Source organism: Brassica napus, unplaced genomic scaffold (genome assembly GCF_020379485.1).
Source record: "Brassica napus cultivar Da-Ae unplaced genomic scaffold, Da-Ae ScsIHWf_1364;HRSCAF=1938, whole genome shotgun sequence".
Taxonomy (NCBI): Eukaryota; Viridiplantae; Streptophyta; class Magnoliopsida; order Brassicales; family Brassicaceae; genus Brassica; species Brassica napus.
In genome coordinates this window covers 140,001-165,000 of record NW_026014781.1, presented here as the reverse complement: position 1 = coordinate 165,000, position 25,000 = coordinate 140,001, and positions in this window count along the sequence as shown.

The window sequence follows — 25,000 nt, the reverse complement described above, 5'->3', positions numbered from 1 at the left end:
TGAACTCATATCAGCATGCTGACCACATATATCAGCATACTGGCCCTTCCCGTGGACTGATCCGTGTACTGATCCGTGTACTGATCCATGTACTGAAATCATATCAGCATGCTGACCACACATATCAGCATGCTGGCCCTTCCCGTGGACTGTCCGTGTACTGATCCGTGTACTGAACTCATATCAGCATGCTGACCACACATATCAACATGCTGGCCCTTCCCGTGGACTGTCCGTGTACTGATCCGTGGACTGATCCGTGTACTGAACTCATATCAGCATGCTGACCATACATATCAGCATGCTGGCCCTTCCCGTGGACTGTCCGTGTACTGATTTTGGACAACTGATGCACCACGTCAGCACACACAGGACGTCCGTCAGCACACGCAGGACGTCCGTCAGCACACGCAGGACGTCCGTGGCTGTCCGTGTGTGTCCGTGTGTCCGTCAGCACACGCAGGACGTCTGTCAGTACACACAGGACGTCCGTCAGCACACAAAGGACGTCCGTGGCCGTCCGTCAGCACACACAGGACGTCCGTCAGTACACAGAGGACGTCCGTGGCCGTCCGTCAGCACACACAGGGCGTCCGTCAGCACACGCAGGACGTCCGTGTGTGTCCGTGTGTATGTCAGTACACACAGGACGTCCGTCAGCACACACAGGACGTCCGTCAGTACACACAGGACGTCCGTCAGCACACACAGGACGTCCGTGGTCGTCCGTCAGTACACATATCAGCATGCTGGCCCTTCCTGTGGACTGTTCGGGTGATTTTGGCCCACGTGGGCTGTCTGTTCAGTACACACAGGACGTCCGTCAGCACATGCAGGACGTCCGTGCCTGTCCGTTAGCACACACAGACTGTCCGTGGACTGATCCGTGTACTGAACTCATATCAGCATGCTGACCACACATATCAGCATGCTGGCCCTTCCCGTGGACTGTCCGTGTACTGATTTTGGACAACTGATGCACCATGTCAGTACACATATAAGCATGCTGGCCCTTCCCGTGGACTGATCCGTGTACTGATCCGTGTACTGAACTCATATCAGCATGCTGACCACACATATCAGCATGCTGGCCCTTCCCGTGGACTGTCCGTGTACTGATCCGTGTACTGATCCGTGTACTGAACTCATATCAGCATGCTGACCACACATATCAGCATGCTAGCCCTTCCCGTGGACTGATTCGTGTACTGATCCGTGTACTGATCCGTGTACTGAACTCATATCAGCATGCTGACCACACATATCAGCATGCTGGCCCTTCCCGTGGACTGTCCGTGTACTGATCCGTGTACTGATCCGTGTACTGAACTCATATCAGCATGCTGACCACACATATCAGCATGCTGGCCCTTCCCGTGGACTGTCCGTGTACTGATCCGTGGACTGATCCGTGTACTGAACTCATATCAGCATGCTGACCACACATATCAGCATGCTGGCCCTTCCCGTGGACTGTCCGTGTACTGATTTTGGACAACTGATGCACCATGTCAGTACACATATCAGCATGCTGGCCCTTCCCGTGGACTGATCCGTGTACTGATCCGTGTACTGATCCGTGTACTGAACTCATATCAGCATGCTGACCACACATATCAGCATGCTGGCCCTTCCCGTGGACTGTCCATGTACTGATCCGTGTACTGATCCGTGTACTGAACTCATATCAGCATGCTGACCACATATATCAGCATGCTGGCCCTTCCCGTGGACTGATCCGTGTACTGATCCGTGTACTGAACTCATATCAGCATGCTGACCACACATATCAGCATGCTGGCCCTTCCCGTGGACTGTCCGTGTACTGATCCGTGTACTGATCCGTGTACTGAACTCATATCAGCATGCTGACCACACATATCAGCATGCTGGCCCTTCCCGTGGACTGTCCGTGTACTGATCCGTGGACTGATCCGTGTACTGAACTCATATCAGCATGCTGACCATACATATCAGCATGCTGGCCCTTCCCGTGGACTGTCCGTGTACTGATTTTGGACAACTGATGCACCATGTCAGTACACATATCAGCATGCTGGCCCTTCTCGTGGACTGATCCGTGTACTGATTTTGGACAACTGATGCACCATGTCAGTACACATATCAGCATGCTGGCCCTTCCCGTGGACTGATCCGTGTACTGATCTGGACATAAGCTCGAGTTTTGATGGACTGGACTGTCCAAGTCAGTCTGATTGGTCCAAGTAGTACTTATGCTGGCTCGACTTTCCATCATCCAACCAAGTGTTAACATTTTTCCTTGGTATGATCGAGGCCAAGCGTACTGATGGGATAAATTAACTCTTTTGGGTTTTAATGCTCCCGTCAGGATGCTTTTGGCCGAGACTTGTGCACATGCGGGCTGCATTTCATCGGCCAATCTGAAATATTAGGTTGAGAGTGAATTTCACCAAGTAAAAATCTCGAACCTCTGACGGGATCTTCTTATATACTTGAATTTTTTTGGGTTTTTTGGTTTTTAACGTTTTGGGGAGGAACATGTGATTGGAAAGGGGGAGTGTAGAGACCCGTTGAAAAAAAAAAAAAAAAAAATTATTATTTAGTGGTCATACCGCGGGCAATGGATGGTCGAAGAATTGATCATGGGTGAACCATAAGCTGCTGGACCATGGTTAGAAAAGTGTTAGATTGATCAGAAGGATGTTTTGGAAGCATAACATTTTTGGAAGCACGACGGTTTAGAAGCTCGACGTTTTTGAAGACTGACGTTTCTTAGCCACTAAGTTTTCTGCGAAACTTCACATCTATCATCAGAATATTATTTCAGAGATATTATAATTTGGAAGCATGATGGGAGAAAGCAGGACGGGAAGCAAGCACGACGGGAAAACCCAAAGTTGGTCAAAAACCCTAATTTCGGTTTTTCGAAATTATTGGAAGAAGCCGGAGGCTCGGGAAATATTTTTAGAGGATCTCAGTATTCATCTGGAGTTTATTAAAAATACTTAGAGAATCAGAACGGGAGCGGAAAAATATTCGGGATTGATCGCGGGACTAAAATTCACCAGAAAGACCAAAATCGCACAAATCAACCGGGAAGCTCGAGGTGTCCCTATGCATATGGCCAGGACGTTCTGTCTATCACATCAGCAGCTGAGTGTCAACACAAGGAGGAGGTGTAGACGTGCATCAAAGCTGAACATGCAGCTTGACACATAGAAGCACGAGGTGGAACGGCCAAGCACGAGGTGTCTCCGCGCATGCAACCGAAGCATGCTGATCGACATGTGTGTGCTGGGGTGGCGTCTTGCATGAGCTCCAGTCATGCAGCCTGACATCTGGGAGGAGTGGTGGCGTCCTGCATGTGTCCTGGACATGCAGCCAGCCATGTGGAGCACGAGGTGGATCGGCCAAGCACGAGATGTCGCGACGCATGCAACCGAAGCATGCTGATCGACATGTGTGAGGATGTGTGGCGCCTTGCATGAGCTCCAGTCATGCAGCCTGACATCTGGGAGGAGTGGTGGCGTCCTGCATGTGTCCTGGACATGCAGCCAGCCATGTGGAGCACGAGGTGTCGCCGTGCATGCGTCTGGAGCCATGCGGAGCGACACACGGGCTGCCACCAACCTGAAGCTAATTGGCTGGTGTCTCCTATAAATACCCCACGACCCCAGCTCATTTCTTCACATCCAGACCTGTCCAAACCAAGTTAAAACCTTGAGAGAAAAGTAGAAAAAGAAAGCAAGTGATTCCGAGCTATTTCGAGAGTTTTAGAGAGTTTTCGAGATCAGTTCTCTATTGATTTCGAGTCATCGCCTTGAGAAGGTTCTGTCCAACTGAAGGTCAATCAAGTGAAGATCAGATCAGATGGGAATCAAGTCAACGTGGCTATAGAGAGAGAGAGAGAGATAAAGGAAGTGATCGATTCTAGAGTATGGTCGATTCTGAAGACCGATACTCCACCGAGAAGGCCAGTTCCGTCCAATCGTCGATTCTTTACGATTGTGACGCGGAAGCTCTGTCCAATTCAATCCGTCCAAGCCAGTCATATTCTCCTACAATCAAGTGGAGGTGCTGTACAAGATTAGTTCAGTTCCATGGGTTCAGATCAGTCGAAGTTCTGCTCGATACTCCGCCGGGAAGTCCGAAGAACTGTCCAGAAGCAAGAGGAGGTTCTGTCCGAGTCCAGATCACCCTGTCGAGGCCTGTCAACTTCTTCATGGTGAAGCCAAGGTTGTGTCCAAGACAAGATCAGTCCATTCCAGTCCAGTCAAGGCGTCCATTGGGTTTTGGCCAAGTCTTCTCCGATCAACCAGCTGCTTCTCGCCTAGAACACTGTGAGTTGGTTTGTTTGAATTCCACTTGGAATTTAGGGTAGATCGAGTCTGCATATAGATTAGAATGATCACGCTATTGAATGGTAGAGTCCTTAGGGTTATTTTATTTATGGAACCGGACTCAGTTTAGCAAGGGCTAAGCTGAGATGAATGGAATTAAGACTGAGTTAATAACCTGATTAGGACTAGGATTAGGATGCATCATGTTTTCTATTCTTGCGTGTTGATATTGTTGAGTGCAGGTTCCCGTTATCTTTAAAGATAGTTTCTCAGCGGGAGGCTGGACTATCTGGGTAACGGTTTGATTGTATTGTTTAGTATTGATATTATTGTTTAGTAGTTAGTACTAAGGGTCTTAGGCCATATAGGCCGGACTACTGGTACTACTGGTTTGTGTTGTAGAGTTGACTGTCTAGTTAGGATCTGGAACTCTATCTTTAGGTTAGGTTCTAGATTGAGTTTGTGTTGTGTGAGTGTGCCGACAGTATGTGCGTAACCCGCCCATACTAGGCTTGTGTAGGGGTGATTAGTGTTTCCTCGGCCTCGTACCCAGCGGGTTCAAGGAAACCCCTTATTCGCTGGATCGGGAAGACTCAGAGAGACGGGATCATGGCCTATGGCTGAGTGATTACACGACGGTGTAATGTGGCAGTGACCCGAAGGACTGTGGGCTGTCGCGCGGTGACCCGAAGGACTGTGGGCCGCGGTCGGTTGAAAGTTCCTTCTTCTGGCCTTTGTGGTAGGGAGATAGGATATTGCCGATAGAGAGGAGGAACACGATGTCACCAGGGCCCAGGTTAGAGTGTTGTGTTAGTGTGTCGTAGAGGGTTATGGGATCCTCGAGTTAGGGTAGCACCGATATACGGTGTTACGTGTTAGATCGAGTCGTAGTTATAGTTATTATTGTGATTGTGGTTGATTGATTTGCTTGCAGGTTCTGACATTAAGTCCTAAGTCTGGTTTAGGTACCGGATTAGGCTTGGTGTGTATTTGGTTATTGTAGGCCCGACGTTGTCCTGTATGTGTTTGAGGGATTGCTTGTGAAGGGTGGTGGATATTAAAGCTATGCGGTATCATTGGTTGGCCGATCATGTTCTTGTTTGATTGTTGGTCGATTGACTAGTGATACTTGTATAGTCTAAGTGTCTAACACTACATGAGTACTGAACTCAGGCGTATATATGGTTAACTAGGGATTGGTTGTTGACTTGTTTTTATGCAGGTTCCCGTTACTTGAAGCTAGATCATGGCAGGAGGCCAAGTCTAACTTAGTAACGGTTTGCTTAGCCTTAGCTTTTATTGCATGCTAGGGCTAGATTGATTGTTATTTTGGGTTGTCCGGATTAGAGTCTAGGTTGCGGGTAGAGGCCGCCAGCTCACTGAGTAACATTAGGTTACTCATCCAACTCCGTTGTCCTTTTTGCAGGTCGCTTTAGGTAAGGATGATCGGATAGCTTGGTGCTGGACGTTAGGACCGCCGGTGTAGATTTTCATGCCTTTTGTAAACGGTATTGTGGATTTGTGTTTAGTTGACTCGATTTGGCATTAGGCCGGGACCGGTCTCGAATTATATCAATGTATGGATATTTCTCGAATCAATAAAGTAATTGTTTTATATGCGCTTCATGAGTACTCTGATATTTGACTAGTCCGGTCTAACACAACGTTAGGTCGAGGTACGGGTTGAAAAGCCTTAGGCCTTGATCTAACGGAAAACGCTAACTCTAGGTACGGGTTGCAAAGCCTTATGCCTTGACGCAGCGGGACGAGTTAGTGGATGAACTGGTCTAGGTCGTGGAGTAAAGTTTGTGACTCTGACCGGATTGTCCCTAGCCCGTCACGTAGCGCTTCCGGACCATGGTGTTGGGTTGGACGGTCAGTCATGTTCTTGTTTGATTGTTGGCTGGCCGGTTGGCCTTTCATCTCCAACCCTTGGTGTGGGTCGTCCGTCGGTCATGTTCTTGTTTGATTGTTGGCCGGTGGGTCGACCTATGCTTAGGACGGTTCGGGGGTGTTACAGAGGTGGTATCAGAGCATGGTTTCGTCCATGCTTCCGGAACTCATGATTTAATCGGTTTTAAATATTTATCGAGTCAAAATGAGTCACAAAAGGCATTAGGGAAACCGGTCACGTCCAGCGATAGGATTTGTGGTTTTAGGAAATTAGGATTGAGATAGTGGAATCTAGAACTGTTAGGTTGCTTGGGTAGAACTGTTAGGTTGCTTGGGTAGAACTGTTAGGTTGCTGGTTAGAATTGCGGTTAGGTTGCATTGTTAGTATTTTCTAGGTTAGTAGATTATTTGATTAATTGTCTACTAACTTGCATGTTAAGTGTTCTTTTGAGTTGCAGCGAGTAAGTATGTTTGTTGATCGGAACTTTAAGGGATGAAAACCTTAAAGTGGAGGGAGTTCAAGGCCAAACCCAAACCCGAAGCGAAAGAGGAGAGACAGATTCAGAGAACTGGGCTGTGGTATGGACTGGACAGATGGGAGGAAACAAGACTTCATTGGGGAAGGACTTCATCAGTAATTGGGAAGACAAAGATCGAGAAAGGATTTGAGGAATCTGGACAAGATAGTATCATGGGCAATGAGGGTGTTATGGCAGAGTAAAAGAAAGAGGATGACTCAGTGATCATTCCAGTGATGAGATATGAAGACAATTGTGGAGGCCTTGAAGAGGACACTCAAGGAACCGTGGTGGACAGCGTAAAGAGGTTATGGAGATGAGTGGAGAATGTTGTGAAGACGAGCAATTGCGCAACCAAGAATTCGAGGACGAATTCTATTAAGGGGGGGGGAGAATGTAGAAACCCGTTAAAAAAAAAAAAAAAAAAAAAAAAAAATTATTATTTAGTGGTCATACCGTGGGCAATGGATGGTCGAAGAATTGATCATGGGTGAACCATAAGCTGCTGGACCATGGTTAGAAAAGTGTTAGATTGATCAGAAGGATGTTTTGGAAGCATAACATTTTTGGAAGCACGACGGTTTAGAAGCTCGACGTTTTTAAAGACTGACGTTTCTTAGCCACTAAGTTTTCTGCGAAACTTCACATCTATCATCAGAATATTATTTCAGAGATATTATAATTTGGAAGCATGATGGGAGTAAGCAGGACGGGAAGCAAGCACGACGGGAAAACCCGAAGTTGGTCAAAAACCCTAATTTCGGTTTTTCGAAATTATTGGAAGAAGCCGGAGGCTCGGGAAATATTTTTAGAGGATCTCAGTATTCATCTGGAGTTTATTAAAAATATTTAGAGAATAAGAACGGGAGCGGAAAAATATTCGGGATTGATCGCGGGACGAAAATTCACCAGAAAGACCGAAATCGCACAAATCAACCGGGAAGCTCGAGGTGTCCCTATGCATATGGACAGGACGTTCTGTCTATCACATCAGCAGCTGAGTGTCAACATTAGGAGGAGGTGTAGACGTGCATCAAAGCTGAACATGCAGCTTGACACATAGAAGCACGAGGTGGAACGGCCAAGCACGAGGTGTCTCCGCGCATGCAACCGAAGCATGCTGATCGACATGTGTGTGCTGGGGTGGCGTCTTGCATGAGATCCAGTCATGCAGCCTGACATCTGGGAGGAGTGGTGGCGTCCTGCATGTGTCCTGGACATGCAGCCAGCCATGTGGAGCACGAGGTGGATCGGCCAAGCACGAGATGTCGCGACGCATGCAACCGAAGCATGCTGATCGACATGTGTGAGGATGTGTGGCGCCTTGCATGAGCTCCAGTCATGCAGCCTGACATCTGGGAGGAGTGGTGGCGTCCTGCATGTGTCCTGGACATGCAGCCAGCCATGTGGAGCACGAGGTGTCGCCGTGCATGCGTCTGGAGCCATGCGGAGCGACACACGGGCTGCCACCAACCTGAAGCTAATTGGCTGGTGTCTCCTATAAATACCCCACGACCCCAGCTCATTTCTTCACATCCAGACCTGTCCAAACCAAGTTAAAACCTTGAGAGAAAAGTAGAAAAAGAAAGCAAGTGATTCCGAGCTATTTCGAGAGTTTTAGAGAGTTTTCGAGATCAGTTCTCTATTGATTTCGAGTCATCGCCTTGAGAAGGTTCTGTCCAACTGAAGGTCAATCAAGTGAAGATCAGATCAGATGGGAATCAAGTCAACGTGGCTATAGAGAGAGAGAGAGAGAGATAAAGGAAGTGATCGATTCTAGAGTATGGTCGATTCTGAAGACCGATACTCCACCGAGAAGGCCAGTTCCGTCCAATCGTCGATTCTTTACGATTGTGACGCGGAAGCTCTGTCCAATTCAATCCGTCCAAGCCAGTCATATTCTCCTACAATCAATTGGAGGTGCTGTACAAGATTAGTTCAGTTCCATGGGTTCAGAGCAGTCGAAGTTCTGCTCGATACTCCGCCGGGAAGTCCGAAGAACTGTCCAGAAGCTAGAGGAGGTTCTGTCCGAGTCCAGATCACCCTGTCGAGGCCTGTCAACTTCTTCATGGTGAAGCCAAGGTTGTGTCCAACACAAGATCAGTCCATTCCAGTCCAGTCAAGGCGTCCATTGGGTTTTGGCCAAGTCTTCTCCGATCAACCAGCTGCTTCTCGCCTAGAACACTGTGAGTTGGTTTGTTTGAATTCCACTTGGAATTTAGGGTAGATCGAGTCTGCATATAGATTAGAATGATCACGCTATTGAATGGTAGAGTCCTTAGGGTTATTTTATTTATGGAACCGGACTCAGTTTAGCAAGGGCTAAGCTGAGATGAATGGAATTAAGACTGAGTTAATAACCTGATTAGGACTAGGATTAGGATGCATCATGTTTTCTATTCTTGCGTGTTGATATTGTTGAGTGCAGGTTCCCGTTATCTTTAAAGATAGTTTCTCAGCGGGAGGCTGGACTATCTGGGTAACGGTTTGATTGTATTGTTTAGTATTGATATTATTGTTTAGTAGTTAGTACTAAGGGTCTTAGGCCATATAGGCCGGACTACTGGTACTACTGGTTTGTGTTGTAGAGTTGACTGTCTAGTTAGGATCTGGAACTCTATCTTTAGGTTAGGTTCTAGATTGAGTTTGTGTTGTGTGAGTGTGCCGACAGTATGTGCGTAACCCGCCCATACTAGGCTTGTGTAGGGGTGATTAGTGTTTCCTCGGCCTCGTACCCAGCGGGTTCAAGGAAACCCCTTATTCGCTGGATCGGGAAGACTCAGAGAGACGGGATCATGGCCTATGGCTGAGTGATTACACGACGGTGTAATGTGGCAGTGACCCGAAGGACTGTGGGCTGTCGCGCGGTGACCCGAAGGACTGTGGGCCGCGGTCGGTTGAAAGTTCCTTCTTCTGGCCTTTGTGGTAGGGAGATAGGATATTGCCGATAGAGAGGAGGAACACGATGTCACCAGGGCCCAGGTTAGAGTGTTGTGTTAGTGTGTCGTAGAGGGTTATGGGATCCTCGAGTTAGGGTAGCACCGATATACGGTGTTACGTGTTAGATCGAGTCGTAGTTATAGTTATTATTGTGATTGTGGTTGATTGATTTGCTTGCAGGTTCTGACATTAAGTCCTAAGTCTGGTTTAGGTACCGGATTAGGCTTGGTGTGTATATGGTTATTGTAGGCCCGACGTTGTCCTGTATGTGTTTGAGGGATTGCTTGTGAAGGGTGGTGGATATTAAAGCTATGCGGTATCATTGGTTGGCCGATCATGTTCTTGTTTGATTGTTGGTCGATTGACTAGTGATACTTGTATAGTCTAAGTGTCTAACACTACATGAGTACTGAACTCAGGCGTATATATGGTTAACTAGGGATTGGTTGTTGACTTGTTTTTATGCAGGTTCCCGTTACTTGAAGCTAGATCATGGCAGGAGGCCAAGTCTAACTTAGTAACGGTTTGCTTAGCCTTAGCTTTTATTGCATGCTAGGGCTAGATTGATTGTTATTTTTGGGTTGTCCGGATTAGAGTCTAGGTTGCGGGTAGAGGCCGCCAGCTCACTGAGTAACATTAGGTTACTCATCCAACTCCGTTGTCCTTTTTGCAGGTCGCTTTAGGTAAGGATGATCGGATAGCTTGGTGCTGGACGTTAGGACCGCCGGTGTAGATTTTCATGCCTTTTGTAAACGGTATTGTGGATTTGTGTTTAGTTGACTCGATTTGGCATTAGGCCGGGACCGGTCTCGAATTATATCAATGTATGGATATTTCTCGAATCAATAAAGTAATTTTTTTATATGCGCTTCATGAGTACTCTGATATTTGACTAGTCCGGTCTAACACAACGTTAGGTCGAGGTACGGGTTGAAAAGCCTTAGGCCTTGATCTAACGGAAAACGCTAACTCTAGGTACGGGTTGCAAAGCCTTATGCCTTGACGCAGCGGGACGAGTTAGTGGATGAACTGGTCTAGGTCGTGGAGTAAAGTTTGTGACTCTGACCGGATTGTCCCTAGCCCGTCACGTAGCGCTTCCGGACCATGGTGTTGGGTTGGACGGTCAGTCATGTTCTTGTTTGATTGTTGGCTGGCCGGTTGGCCTTTCATCTCCAACCCTTGGTGTGGGTCGTCCGTCGGTCATGTTCTTGTTTGATTGTTGGCCGGTGGGTCGACCTATGCTTAGGACGGTTTGGGGGTGTTACAGGGAGGGTCGAATCTTAGCGACATAGGGCTGAATCTCAGTGGATCGTGGCAGCAAGGCCACTCTGCCACTTACAATACCCGTCGCGTATTTAAGTCGTCTGCAAAGGATTCTACCCACCACTCGGTGGTAATTATAATTCAAGGCGGTCCGAACGGTGCTTCCACCGAACGGACTTAGCCAACGACACATGCCTTTGGGAGCCGAAGCTCCTACTGAGGGTCGGCAATCGGGCGGCGGGCGCATGCGTCGCTTCTAGCCCGGATTCTGACTTAGAGGCGTTCAGTCATAATCCAGCGCACGGTAGCTTCGCGCCACTGGCTTTTCAACCAAGCGCGATGACCAATTGTGCGAATCAACGGTTCCTCTCGTACTAGGTTGAATTACTATTGCGACGCGGGCATCAGTAGGGTAAATGTCATGTCCCCGATCCTAGATAGGATCGGCCGGACGGGCCATGGTGCGGGGAGACGAACCAGTCAGGTCATTAGACCTTGAGACAAGCGTATCATGGCCCTGAATGAAGGTTAAGGGCATCAGTCAGCTGAGACTTAACCACGATACGATGGAAATAAGGGTAAAGGGGCTGGGTGAGTGTTTAGGCAGCTGGACGAGTGTTGGTTTGAGTTCAATCAGCTCGGTTCAGCTGGTAATCAGTTCACCATGATCTGTTCAGCTCACAGGAGCTGGTGGGCTAGCTCAATCAGCTGGGAACAGCTGGGGGTCAGCTCAATCCAGTGAACGGTGCGTTCTGGTTCGGATCAGTGTGGGCGAGTCCGGGACGGTCACTGGGCGAGCCGATGGTCCGGGTGCAGGACGGTTCGACCAAATGGGTCTTAGGCTTGGGATAGGGAGCGGGCAAGCTCCCAGAGTGTGAGCTGAGGCTCAGTGATCGATTTGCCAAAGGAAGAAAAGGGGAGAAACCGCCAAGGGGCGGTTATGGGACGGTTATGGGACGGTTTTGGGAAGAAAGGAAGGGATTTTGGTAACTGTTCGCCCAGGCGGTTGGGGACAGTTTAAATCGTCTTCTCTCTCTCATTTCTGATCATTCTGGTCGGTTTTTACTCATTCCACACAGAGAGAAACACAGAGAAAATTCAAGAGAGAAAGAGAGACAGAAACTTTGGATCGGCCGATTTGATCCAAGAGATTGTTCTTGAGTGTTCCTGGTGTGTTTGGGCGTGTGATCAAGAGGATGGATTTGAGACAGAAAGACAAGGAGAAGGCAAAGGAGAAAGAGAAGGAAGTCGCCCCTGGAGACCGAACTCCTAAGGTGAGAGGTGTGGCCAAGAGTAACCGGACAAGGCCGCGGATGATGGCCGTGTGAGCCTGGCCGGTTTGGATCGATTGGCTACTCCTTACTCTGACTTCTTCTACTCTGTTTCTTCTTATATGTTGTGCTATGGAATGTTTTATGTTGTTACAGGAAAGGATTCATTGATCCTAAGGCCTTGGCCTGATCCAATTCCCATGAAAGTCCCTTGTTCTTGTGTGGGCTGTTCATGGCCGAGATCACTATGATCTGAGCCGATTCTTTTGAATCTGTTTATGGGAATATTTTTCTTCTGAATTATCATGAATTATCATGAATTTTATTTGGTATTTGGATCTCTTTTTAAAGGGGTCAGATTTGACATTTTTGATGATTGTTCTTGACTAGATTGGATCCGACCATGCAATGTGATTTGATTCTTGTTTTGTAATCTAACCTTGTGATTGTGTGGTTGTTTGTGTTGGATCCAGGACCAGAAATGGACCGTGGTAAGGGAAAAGCACCATGAGGACCGCGGCCATGGGAAGATGTGTGGTGATTGGGTTGATTCTGAAAATTGTGTGATTATTGTAGCCTATTGTGCAACTTGTGAACTTATGCGATTCTAGTATGTATTCTATTATTTAGGATGATGAATGATGTATGAACCTTGGTTAATATCTATGAAGTATCTATTTTCATTAGTTGATGCTTGATTGTTTAAGTGTGAATGTTGGAACCTCAAAACTCTGAAAAAGACTTAGAATTATTTAACACTTGAACTTGAATATGAAAGATGGAATTGGTTGCATTGTTTGGTGAGGCCGCGGTCTGGTTGGATTGAGGAATCCAGGATCGGGTCTTACAAGTTGGCATCAGAGCATTCTTGATTCTAGGTTTTGTTGGGTTATTGGTTCACCACACACTTGGCCGTTTGGACTCATGGTGAGATAGTTGGGTTCTAAGTAATCTTTTCTACTGATTAACTTAGGAGTGATTGAGGTTTGTGTGTTCAGTTGTGGACTAACCTTTTGTTTGTGTTTGTAACTCCTAAGGGAACAAGAAGGTATAAATCTCGGAAAGGAAAGGAGGCGACTGGGGCGTCTGGAGCAGTGGGGCAGGATGGTGCTGAACAGACCGGAGTGTTACCAGCTGGAACCATTCCAACCACAGTGCTACCGGCTCTGGTGGAGCAGGTGGATAATGCCACCGGACTCCCAGTGGGTCCAACTCTTCCTACTGAGGTTAATGAAACTAATGTGGACGAGCAACAAGAGCAAGTCCATGGAGAAGATACTGGGTCATCCAACGTTGGTGCTGGGAGTGGCCAGAATGTTGATGCAAACAATGTTCGGGTCACTGGTGCTGAGGAGGTCATTGAGCCGACCATAAGGGGCTTGGTGGAAGCTATGCAGGTCATGGGAGCTCAGATAGCCTCCTTGACACAGGCGTTCACACCATTGGTGAACTCGTCCGTAGGACAGGCTAATCCCCCGGTTCGGGTTGCTGCTGGAGTGACCGATGTTGGTGCTGGCCGTGTGGCCGAGGTGATTGAGATAGACCCACCTGTCAGGCCAGTGCATGGTATGGACTACCTGAAGGTGCTGGAGCATATCTCCAAGTTGGGAACCAAACACTTTGCTGGAAGTGTTGATCCTATGGAGGCGGACGAGTGGAGAACCCGGTTGGTTCGGAACTTCAAGTCCACGCGTTGTCCTGAGGACTACCAGAAGGACATAGCAGTACACTTCCTGGAGGGAGATGCACATAACTGGTGGTTAGCTTTGGACAAGCGTACCAATGGCACCATTGAGCATTTTGCTGACTTTGAGGTTGAGTTCAACCATAAGTACTTTCCTGCTGAGGCGTGGGATCGTTTGGAGTCCAAGTTCCTGGACTTGACTCAGGGACGGAGGACTGTTCGTGAGTATGAAGAAGAGTTCAACCGACTCAGAAGGTATGTGGGAAGAGAACTGGAGGATGAGAAGGTTCAAGTCCGAAGGTTCATCCGAGGCCTAAGGGTGGAACTTCGAACCTACTGTTCTGTTTGTAAGTTCCACACGGTTTCTGAGTTGGTTGAGAGGATGGCCTTGCTGGAGACCAACCTCACCGAGGAGGGTAAGCAGAAGCTGAAGAGTGTGGTGGTATCCTCGGGTCAGAGTGGTGACAAGAAGAGGAAGAGGGACTCGACCGAGGAGGGTAAAACCTCAAGTGGTAGGTCAGAGTGCCCTAAGTGTGGACGATACCACGGTGGAGAGTGCTGGAAGGCCATGGGTGCCTGCACTCGATGTGGTAAGATGGATCACTCAGCCAAGGATTGTCCAAGTCCGTTGGGTGAGTCCAGGACCTGTCACCACTGCGGCCAGAAGGGCCACTACCGCAGGGACTGCCCTAAGTAGCAAGGCAACCAAAGTAAGGGACGTGGGGAGGCTAGCAGGCCAGTTCAGGGACGAGGCCAGACCTCAACACCTTGTGTGTATGAGCTATCCAAGGATGTGGATGGGGCTCGGCCTTTCCAAGCGATCAATGGGACCTTAAGTATTGGTGGTGTGGAAACACACACACTATTTGATACTGGAGCTACACATAGTTTTGTGAGTCCAAGTATGATAGGAAAAGGTTTGTTCCAGTATGGAACATGGGATGGTCCTGAACGAGTGAGTGCGGCCGGAGGGCAAGTTATGAACTCACTCGGTCTGGTTAAGGACATCCCTGTGGTGATCTTGGATAGGCCGATGCCTATAGATCTGATTGTTGTCCCCCTTAAGCATCATGAAGTGATCTTGGGCATGGACTGGTTGGGAAAGTATCGGGCAACTCTAGATTGTCACCGGGGAAGGGTGCAACTTGAGAATGAGTTTGGACCCCCGATCAAGTACCAAGGAATCAAGCCAACCTCTTGTAGTTTGGTGGTTTCAGCAGTCCAAGTAGAACGGATGCTTGGAAATGGTTGTGAGGCCTTTTTGGCTACCATTTACACTGATGAGGTTGTAGGGGCCTGTGACCCAGAGGGTATACCGTTGGTTCGAGAATTTCAGGATGTGTTTGGGGCACTACAGGGCATTCCCCCTGATAGGGCTGACCCATTCATCATTGAATTGGAACCTGGAACGGCCCCGTTATCAAAAAGTCCATATAGAATGGCACCAGCTGAGATGGCAGAGCTGAAGAAGCAACTTGAGGAGTTGCTTGAGAAGGGGTTCATACGCCCTAGTGTATCACCTTGGGGAGCACCAGTCCTATTCGTTAAGAAAAAGGATGGTAGCTTTAGGTTGTGCATTGATTATAGGGGTTTGAACAGGGTGACTGTGAAGAACAAGTACCCTTTACCCAGGATTGATGAGTTGTTGGACCAACTCCGTGGAGCCAAGTGGTTCTCCAAGATTGACTTGGCCTCTGGGTATCATCAGATCCCCATTGCACCAGGTGATGTGAGGAAGACAGCATTCCGAACTAGGTATGGTCACTATGAGTTTGTGGTCATGCCGTTCGGACTGACCAATGCACCTGCTGCATTCATGAAGATGATGAACGGCATCTTCAGGGAATACTTGGACGAGTTTGTGATCATCTTCATTGATGATATACTCGTGTATTCCAAGACAAAGGAGGACCATGAAAGACACCTTAGGGCGGTGTTGGGCCGCCTGAGAGAACAGAAGCTCTTTGCTAAGCTAAGCAAGTGTAGCTTCTGGCAGAAGAGCATTGGATTCCTTGGGCATGTGGTGTCTGATAAAGGAGTCTCAGTGGATCAAGATAAGATCAAATGTATCCAGGAATGGCCACAGCCAAAGAATGCTACGGAAGTGAGGAGCTTCTTAGGGTTGGCTGGTTATTACCGGAAATATGTCAAGGGGTTCTCGAGCATAGCTCAACCTATGACTAAGCCTGACAGGCAAGGACGTGAGGTTCACATGGTCTGAGGAGTGTGCGAAAAGTTTTGCAGCACTCAAGAACATGTTGACTAATGCACCTGTCCTGGTGTTGCCTGAGGCTGATCAGCCTTATGTGGTGTATACGGATGCATCCATAACTGGTCTTGGTTGTGTTTTGACACAACATGGGAAGGTGATAGCCTATGCTTCCCGGCAGTTAAGGAAGCATGAGGGTAACTATCCAACCCATGATTTGGAGATGGCTGCAGTAGTATTTGCATTAAAGATATGGAGATCATATCTTTATGGTGCCAGGGTGCAAATACTCACAGACCATAAGAGTTTGAAGTACATATTCACTCAGCCTGAGTTAAACTTAAGGCAGAGGAGATGGATGGAATTTGTTGCAGATTATGATCTGGACATAGCTTATCATCCTGGGAAAGCTAACCTAGTGGCTGATGCCTTGAGCCGCAGAAGGGCTGAAGTGTCATCTGAGAGGGAGGCGGATGAACTGGAAGGGATGATCAGGTCCTTGAACCTCAATACCTTGGTTGGTTCAGATGAGCCACTGGGATTGGAGGCGGTGAACCAGGCCGATCTCCTGACCAGGATCAGGCAAGCTCAGGGCCTGGATGAAAATCTAAAGAAGGTAGCCGCCAATGACAAGACTGAGTACCAGACAACTGACAATGGTACCATCTTGGTCAATGGTAGGGTCAGTGTTCCTAATGATAAGGAACTCAAAGAAGAGATTATGAGACAGGCTCATAAGTCCAAGTTTTCAGTTCATCCTGGACTGAACAAAATGTATAGGGATCTGAAAAGGTACTACCATTGGGTGAGGATGAAATCTGATGTTGCAGAGTGGGTGGCTAAGTGTCCCACTTGTCAACTGGTGAAGGCAGAACATCAGGTTCCCAGTGGTCTACTTCAGAACCTACCCATACCAGAATGGAAATGGGATCACATCACAATGGACTTTGTGACTGGATTTCCCACGACCAGGAATAAGAAAGATGCGGTATGGGTTGTGGTTGATCGGCTGACCAAGTCGGCTCATTTCCTACCCATCAAGAAAGGGGATGGGGTCGACAGGATAGTGCAAGTGTACCTAGACGAGATAGTGAGGTTGCATGGTGTTCCAGCAAGCATTGTCTCGGACAGGGATCCAAGATTTACATCTTATTTCTGGCAGGCTTTCCAAAAGGCCTTGGGAACCAGAGTGAATATGAGCACATCTTATCATCCTCAAACGGATGGGCAGTCTGAAAGGACAATCCAAACCTTAGAGGATATGCTAAGGGCATGTGTGTTAGACTGGGGAGAGTCTTGGGAAAAACACTTACCTTTAGTGGAGTTTGCTTATAATAACAGCTTCCATACACCCCTATGCTGGACCCAAGTGGGGGAGCGTAGCATGTTGGGACCTGAGATTGTAGAACAGACCACTGAGAAGATCAGGATGGTCAAAGAGAAGATGAAAGAGGCGCAGGACCGCCAAAAGAGCTATGCGGACAAGCGTAGGAAACATCTTGAGTTTGAGGTCAATGACCTGGTGTATCTCAAGATGATTACCTTTAAGGGTAGGACCAGGATTTCTGGACGAAAGAAACTGGACCCTAGGTACTTGGGTCCATTCAGGATCATAGAGAGAGTGGGTGCAGTGGCATACAAGTTGGACTTGCCATCGGCAATGGATGCATACCACAATGTGTTCCATGTATCCCAACTCCGGAAATGCTTGTCTGAACAAGACATTGTCTTGCCTGAGGTTCCTGCTGACCTTGGTAAGGACCTGACTTTGGAAACCTTGCCGGTTCGGATTGTGGATCGGTCAGAGAAAGCTATGAGAAAGAAGACAGTTCCCATGATCAAAGTGGTGTGGGATTACAATGGTAAAGACCTCATCACTTGGGAAACAGAAGCAAAGATGAAAACAATGTATCCGGAGTGGTACCGACAATTTCTTCCTGATGAAACACTTAACATGGATTCGAGGACGAATCCCAAGTTAGTGGGGGAGACTTGTCATGTCCCCGATCCTAGATAGGATCGGCCGGACGGGCCATGGTGCGGGGAGACGCACCAGTCAGGTCATTAGACCTTGAGGCAAGCGTATCATGGCCCTGAATGAAGGTTAAGGGCATCAGTCAGCTGAGACTTAACCAGGATACGATGGAAATAAGGGTAAAGGGGCTGGGTGAGTGTTTAGGCAGCTGGACGAGTGTTGGTTTGAGTTCAATCAGCTCGGTTCAGCTGGTAATCAGTTCACCATGATCTGTTCAGCTCACAGGAGCTGGTGGGCTAGCTCAATCAGCTGGGAACAGCTGGGGGTCAGCTCAATCCAGTGAACGGTGCGTTCTGGTTCGGATCAGTGTGGGCGAGTCCGGGACGGTTACTGGGCGAGCCGATGGTCCGGGTGCAGGACGGTTCGACCAAATGGGTCTTAGGCTTGGGATAGGGAGCGGGCAAGCTCCCAGAGTGTGAGCTGAGGCTCAGTGATCGATTTGCCAAAGGAAGAAAAGGGGAGAAACCGCCAAGGGGCGGTTATGGGACGGTTTTGGGAAGAAAGGAAGGGATTTTGGTAACTGTTCGCCCAGGCGGTTGGGGACAGTTTAAATCGTCTTCTCTCTCTCATTTCTGATCATTCTGGTCGGTTTTTACTCATTCCACACAGAGAGAAACACAGAGAAAATTCAAGAGAGAAAGAGAGACAGAAACTTTGGATCGGCCGATTTGATCCAAGAGATTGTTCTTGAGTGTTCCTGGTGTGTTTGGGCGTGTGATCAAGAGGATGGATTTGAGACAGAAAGACAAGGAGAAGGCAAAGGAGAAAGAGAAGGAAGTCGCCCCTGGAGACCGAACTCCTAAGGTGAGAGGTGTGGCCAAGAGTAACCGGACAAGGCCGCGGATGATGGCCGTGTGAGCCTGGCCGGTTTGGATCGATTGGCTACTCCTTACTCTGATTTCTTCTACTCTGTTTCTTCTTATATGTTGTGCTATGGAATGTTTTATGTTGTTACAGGAAAGGATTCATTGATCCTAAGGCCTTGGCCTGATCCAATTCCCATGAAAGTCCCTTGTTCTTGTGTGGGCTGTTCATGGCCGAGATCACTATGATCTGAGCCGATTCTTTTGAATCTGTTTATGGGAATATTTTTCTTCTGAATTATCATGAATTATCATGAATTTTATTTGGTATTTGGATCTCTTTTTAAAGGGGTCAGATTTGACATTTTTGATGATTGTTCTTGACTAGATTGGATCCGACCATGCAATGTGATTTGATTCTTGTTTTGTAATCTAACCTTGTGATTGTGTGGTTGTTTGTGTTGGATCCAGGACCAGAAATGGACCGTGGTAAGGGAAAAGCACCATGAGGACCGCGGCCATGGGAAGATGTGTGGTGATTGGGTTGATTCTGAAAATTGTGTGATTATTGTAGCCTATTGTGCAACTTATGAACTTATGCGATTCTAGTATGTATTCTATTATTTAGGATGATGAATGATGTATGAACCTTGGTTAATATCTATGAAGTATCTATTTTCATTAGTTGATGCTTGATTGTTTAAGTGTGAATGTTGGAACCTCAAAACTCTGAAAAAGACTTAGAATTATTTAACACTTGAAATGTTAAGAACAATGTGGATAGCTAGTAACCATGTAAAGGAAGAACGGACCGCGTCCAGGCCCAAGACCAAGACCGCGTCCAAGAGAGAGAGAGAGAGAGGCGGCCAAAGCATTGGACCGACCTTAGATTTAGGAGTTTCCTTTTCTCTTCTTGTTTATCTATAAGAGGTTTTCCTTTTTACTTTAGGATAAGGATATGTACTATTTCCTTTTATCCATATCTTGTAATTCCCTATATAAGGGAACACTTTGATTAATGAAAGACACACGAATTCCCCTATTGTTCACAACACGTTATCAGCACGATAGCCTCTAATCAACTGAAACCAAAATCGATACCTAAAAGCCTATTACCGGCGACTCAAAGCTAAACCCTAGACGTTCTCCATTGTTCCAAAAGCTTGACATCCTCAAGACCGAACGTCCTCAGCTTCCTGATCGCGTCCTCAGCTCGCACACAAGAAGAACGCATCCGTCCAGCAACGAGCTCGCAGCTCGCGTCCGTTCCCAGCTCGCGTCCGACTACATCCGCGACCCGATAGGAGGCAGCAAGCGTTCTTTCTCCTCAGCTCGAAGTTTCATCTGTTCTTAGGTGGTCAGGTTCTTTACCTCTACAAAACTAAGGTATGAACATAATCTGAGAACATAGAATAAGACCGAAACCCTAATCCATCATTATGGAAATCTTATTCTTGATGAAACCCTAAAAGAAAGTACAAGATCAAAATCGACAAAGTCTTAAAACTAGAAAGCTAAATCGATTCCAAACTAGAACTTAATTGTATGATGATTGATTGAATCTGAAACCTGATAAACCCTAATGAAGGAATCGAAACCCTAAACCCTAAAAGTTAGAAATCGATTGTAAGATTGATATTGCTTGTTTGATTTCTTGCTTATTTTTGAAGATTAGGAAAGTTAGATTGTTCTTCTTGAAATAATCTAACTAAGAACACAAAATACTTAAGGCCTTGAAACCTTAACATAAGGTTGATAAGAATTCAAAGATTGGAAACCCTAGGTGTTATGAAAAGAAGTAAGATAAGGTAGATTGCTTTACATGAATCCGAATATTGTATTGCATTCATAATTGATTAAAACAAGATCGACCAACATATAGATCATACGAGTTTAGGTTGTTAGAAAGCCTATAGAACCGTGTGGTTCATGATTGATAGCACCATGGTCGATTAGAATTGTTTGAATACCATAAATGCATAAGACGTGTTGTGGCCGAGCTTGCTTATATCCTGCGGCCACGTGAATCACATTGTGAACCTAATACCTTACATGATGATGTGATTCAGATGTCGAAAATAGCAAACAGAGACTATGCACCCCTCAATCTCTCCGGAGACAATTACCTGCAGTGGGCACTAGACACAAGGATTAGTCTAAAGTCCAAAGGACTCGGTGATACTATCATCGAAGACAACAATGAGAATGAAAAGAACCGATACAGAGCCTTAGGCCTTATGCGACATCATCTCATTGATGGTCTTAAAGATCAGTACATGACAATCGAGAATCCACTAGATCTTTGGATGGCTTTAAAGAATAGATATGATCACCACAGGATGGTGTTGCTTCCAAAAGCAAGGCATGATTGGATGCATCTAAGATTCTTAGACTATAAGTCAGTGGATGATTACAATTCAGCTCTATTCAAGATTGTCTCAATACTAAAGCTGTGTGGTGAAGAGGTAACCGATAGCATGATGCTTGAAAAGACCTATACAACTTTCAACCACTCGAATTCTGTGTTGCAAGAGCAATACAGGACAAAGGGCTTTGCCACATATACTGATCTGATCTCATGTCTACTCCTGGCCGAGGAAAACAATGAACTCCTACTAAAGAGTAACGGGGTTAGACCGGCCGGGACAGCACCACTACCCGAAGCCCATGAGGTCGAGAAGAAAGATCCTCCCAATGAAACCTATTACGTCCAAGACAACAAGAAACCATACGGCAATAGCCGTGGTGGATTCAAGAGGCGTGGACGTGACAACTCAAACGGCCGAGATGGCTACTCAACTGGCCAGAAAGGAAACCACAATAACCGTGGTCGTGGTTCCAATTACGGCCGGGGTCGAGGCAGCTACGGCCGCGGACGAGGTGGCATATCCAAACCATCTTACACGTCCAACAAGTCTCTATGCCATAGATGCGGGAGTGACAATCATTGGGCAAAGAATTGTAGAACTCCGAAACACTTGTGCGACCTCTACCAAGAGAGCATCAAGAACAAGAACCCGGAGGCAAACATTATCCAAGAAAACGTCCATGAGGACAAGGGATATGGGTATGATGCTGACAATGAATCCGACAAGGATAACCAAGATGACCTAATGGATTTTGAGACATCCGATTGTCTCAAGGACTAGTTTTCGAATCACATTGTCTTATTGCTTTATGTTTTGATTTGGTGTTTTTTTATTTTATGTAATGGAATTTTTAATAATAAGAAGAGTTTTAAACATCTTATGAAGTCTCTAAAGTTTATTTTATTTATAGAATGAATGATGAGATGAGTGTACTTGTGGTGGATAGTGGCACAAGTCACACAATACTTAGAGACAAAAGGTACTTTATAAATCTCACAATGCAAAGTGCAAAGGTACACACCATTGCGGGTGAGGCTAGCCTGATTGAAGGTCACGGCCAAGCCTACGTGATGATGCCTAAGGGCACTCACCTAGAGATCAAAACCGCCTTGTATTCCCCAAGCTCTAGAAGAAGCTTATTGAGTTTCAAGGATATAAGATTAAACGGTTTTCACCTTGAAACATGGGAAGAAGGAAACAAAGAATTCCTTAACATAACCTTGATCACCAAAGGCAATAAAAAGATCCTAGAGACAATGCCCGCAATGACCACTGGTCTGTACTATGCAAGGATCAGTATGATCGAGGCCAATGCCTCCGAGCTATTCACTTTATGGCATAACCGGCTTGGCCATCCCGGAACAGGAATGATGCGAAAACTGATGATGAATTCACAAGGGCACACGTTCAAAGGAGTTATCCCACGAAATCTCACATGTGCAGCATGTGCACAAGGGAAACTCATAATCAGGCCATCACCAGCTAAGGTTCACAAAGAAACCTTAAACTTTCTGGAAAGGATTCAAGGAGACATATGTGGACCAATACACCCACCTTGTGGGACGTTTAGATACTTCATGGTCCTCATTGATGCATCGACTAGATGGTCACATGTCTGCCTACTATCCACTAGGAACCTAGCCTTTGCACGGCTGCTTGCCCAAATGATAAGGCTGAGAGCACACTTTCCAGATTTCCCTCTTAAGACTATACGTCTAGACAATGCTGGTGAATTCACGTCCCAAGCGTTTAATGAATACTGTATGTCCATGGGGGTAAGAGTAGAGCACTCCCTGGCACATGTCCATACACAGAACGGCTTGGCCGAATCATTCATTAAACGGATCCAGCTGATAGCCCGGCCACTGCTTATGAAGTCTCAACTTCCGGTATCAGCATGGGGACATGCGGTTTTACATGCAACGGAACTGATTCGCATCAGGCCATCTAGTGAACATAGATATTCACCATCCCAACTACTCACGGGTCAAGAGCCAGACGTGTCCCACATCAAGACATTCGGATGTGCCGTCTACGTTCCAATTGCTCCACCACAGAGAACTAAGATGGGACCACAAAGGAGGATGGGAATATACGTAGGATATGACTCCCCAAGTATCATAAAGTATCTTGAGCCAACAACCGGTGATTTGTTTAAGGCCAGATACGAAGACTCACAGTTTGATGAGTCCAAATATCCGTCCTTAGGGGGAGATAACAGCCGGTTGATTTCAAAAGATTTAGAATGGTTTAGACCATCAATATCTTGGCAAGATCCTCGGACTAGAGAGTGTGATTTAGAAGTCCAAAAGATTATACACCTACAAGAGCTAGCTAACAAGTTGCCAGATACATTTGCTGACCCAAATAGAGTAACAATGTCACACAACCCGGCTTGTAATGCACCCATAAGATTGAACGTCCAAGATGGACAATGTCAAGTGGCTACAGAGTCTAAGCAACGTTTAAAACGTGGTAGACCAATTGGTTCCAAAGACAAACAGCCTCGGAAGTCCAAGAGAGGTGCTGGATCCGAGAGCATCAAAGAAACCGTCCAGGACATAGATGGACCGGTCGAGCCGACCAGGACGGTCGAGCCATGCGTACCGGCCACACTCGATGATCCGGCCGTTCCTCAAAGTGAGGTCCGGGACGCTGGGCTTCACGGGACAGAAGAGCCGGACAACCAAGAGATCTCTATAGACCATGTAATGTCTGGAAAACAATGGAACAGAAAAGATATCAACGTTGATGATTTATTTGCATACAAGGTAGCACTTGAGATCATGGATAAAGATGAGGATCTAGAACCCACGTCCATACAAGAATGCATGCTAAGATCAGATTGGATCAAGTGGAAAGAAGCTATTAACGTGGAGTTACAATCATTGAGAAAGAGAGGCGTTTTTGGCCCTATAACATTGACACCAAGAGATGTCAAACCAGTGGGATACAAATGGGTCTTTGTAAGGAAGAGAAACGAGAAAGGAGAAGTAGTGAGATACAAAGCACGGCTTGTAGCACAAGGATTCTCCCAAAGACCTGGAATAGATTATGAGGAGACTTACTCCCCTGTGGTGGATGCAACTACACTGAGATATCTAATCAGTCTGGCAGTGAAAGAAAACATTGACTTACGCCTAATGGATGTAGTAACTGCATACCTATACGGACCACTGGATAATGAGATACATATGAAAGTTCCAGAGGGTATTGAGCTCAAAGAAAAGAAAGGTTCTCGAGAACAACATTGCATAAAGTTGAACAAAGCCTTATATGGTTTAAAGCAATCAGGTCGAATGTGGTACAATAGATTATCCGAGTACCTAGTGAAAGAGGGCTATAAGAATGATCCAATAAGTCCATGTATATTCATAAAGAAGTTTGACAGCAAGGGCTACGTGATCATGTCTGTCTATGTGGACGACCTGAATATTATAGGAACCTCTGGAGAGATTTCCCAAACAGTTGAATGTCTAAAGAAAGAATTCGAGATGAAAGACTTAGGGAAGACTAAGTTTTGTTTGGGATTACAGTTTGAGTATAAAGAGAATGGCATCCTTGTGCACCAAGAAACTTATACAGAAAAGATACTCAAGCAATTCTATATGGACAAGGCTCATCCCTTACCATGTCCTATGGTCGTGAGGGCCTTAGACCTTGAGAAGGACCCATTCGGACCAAAGAAGCCGG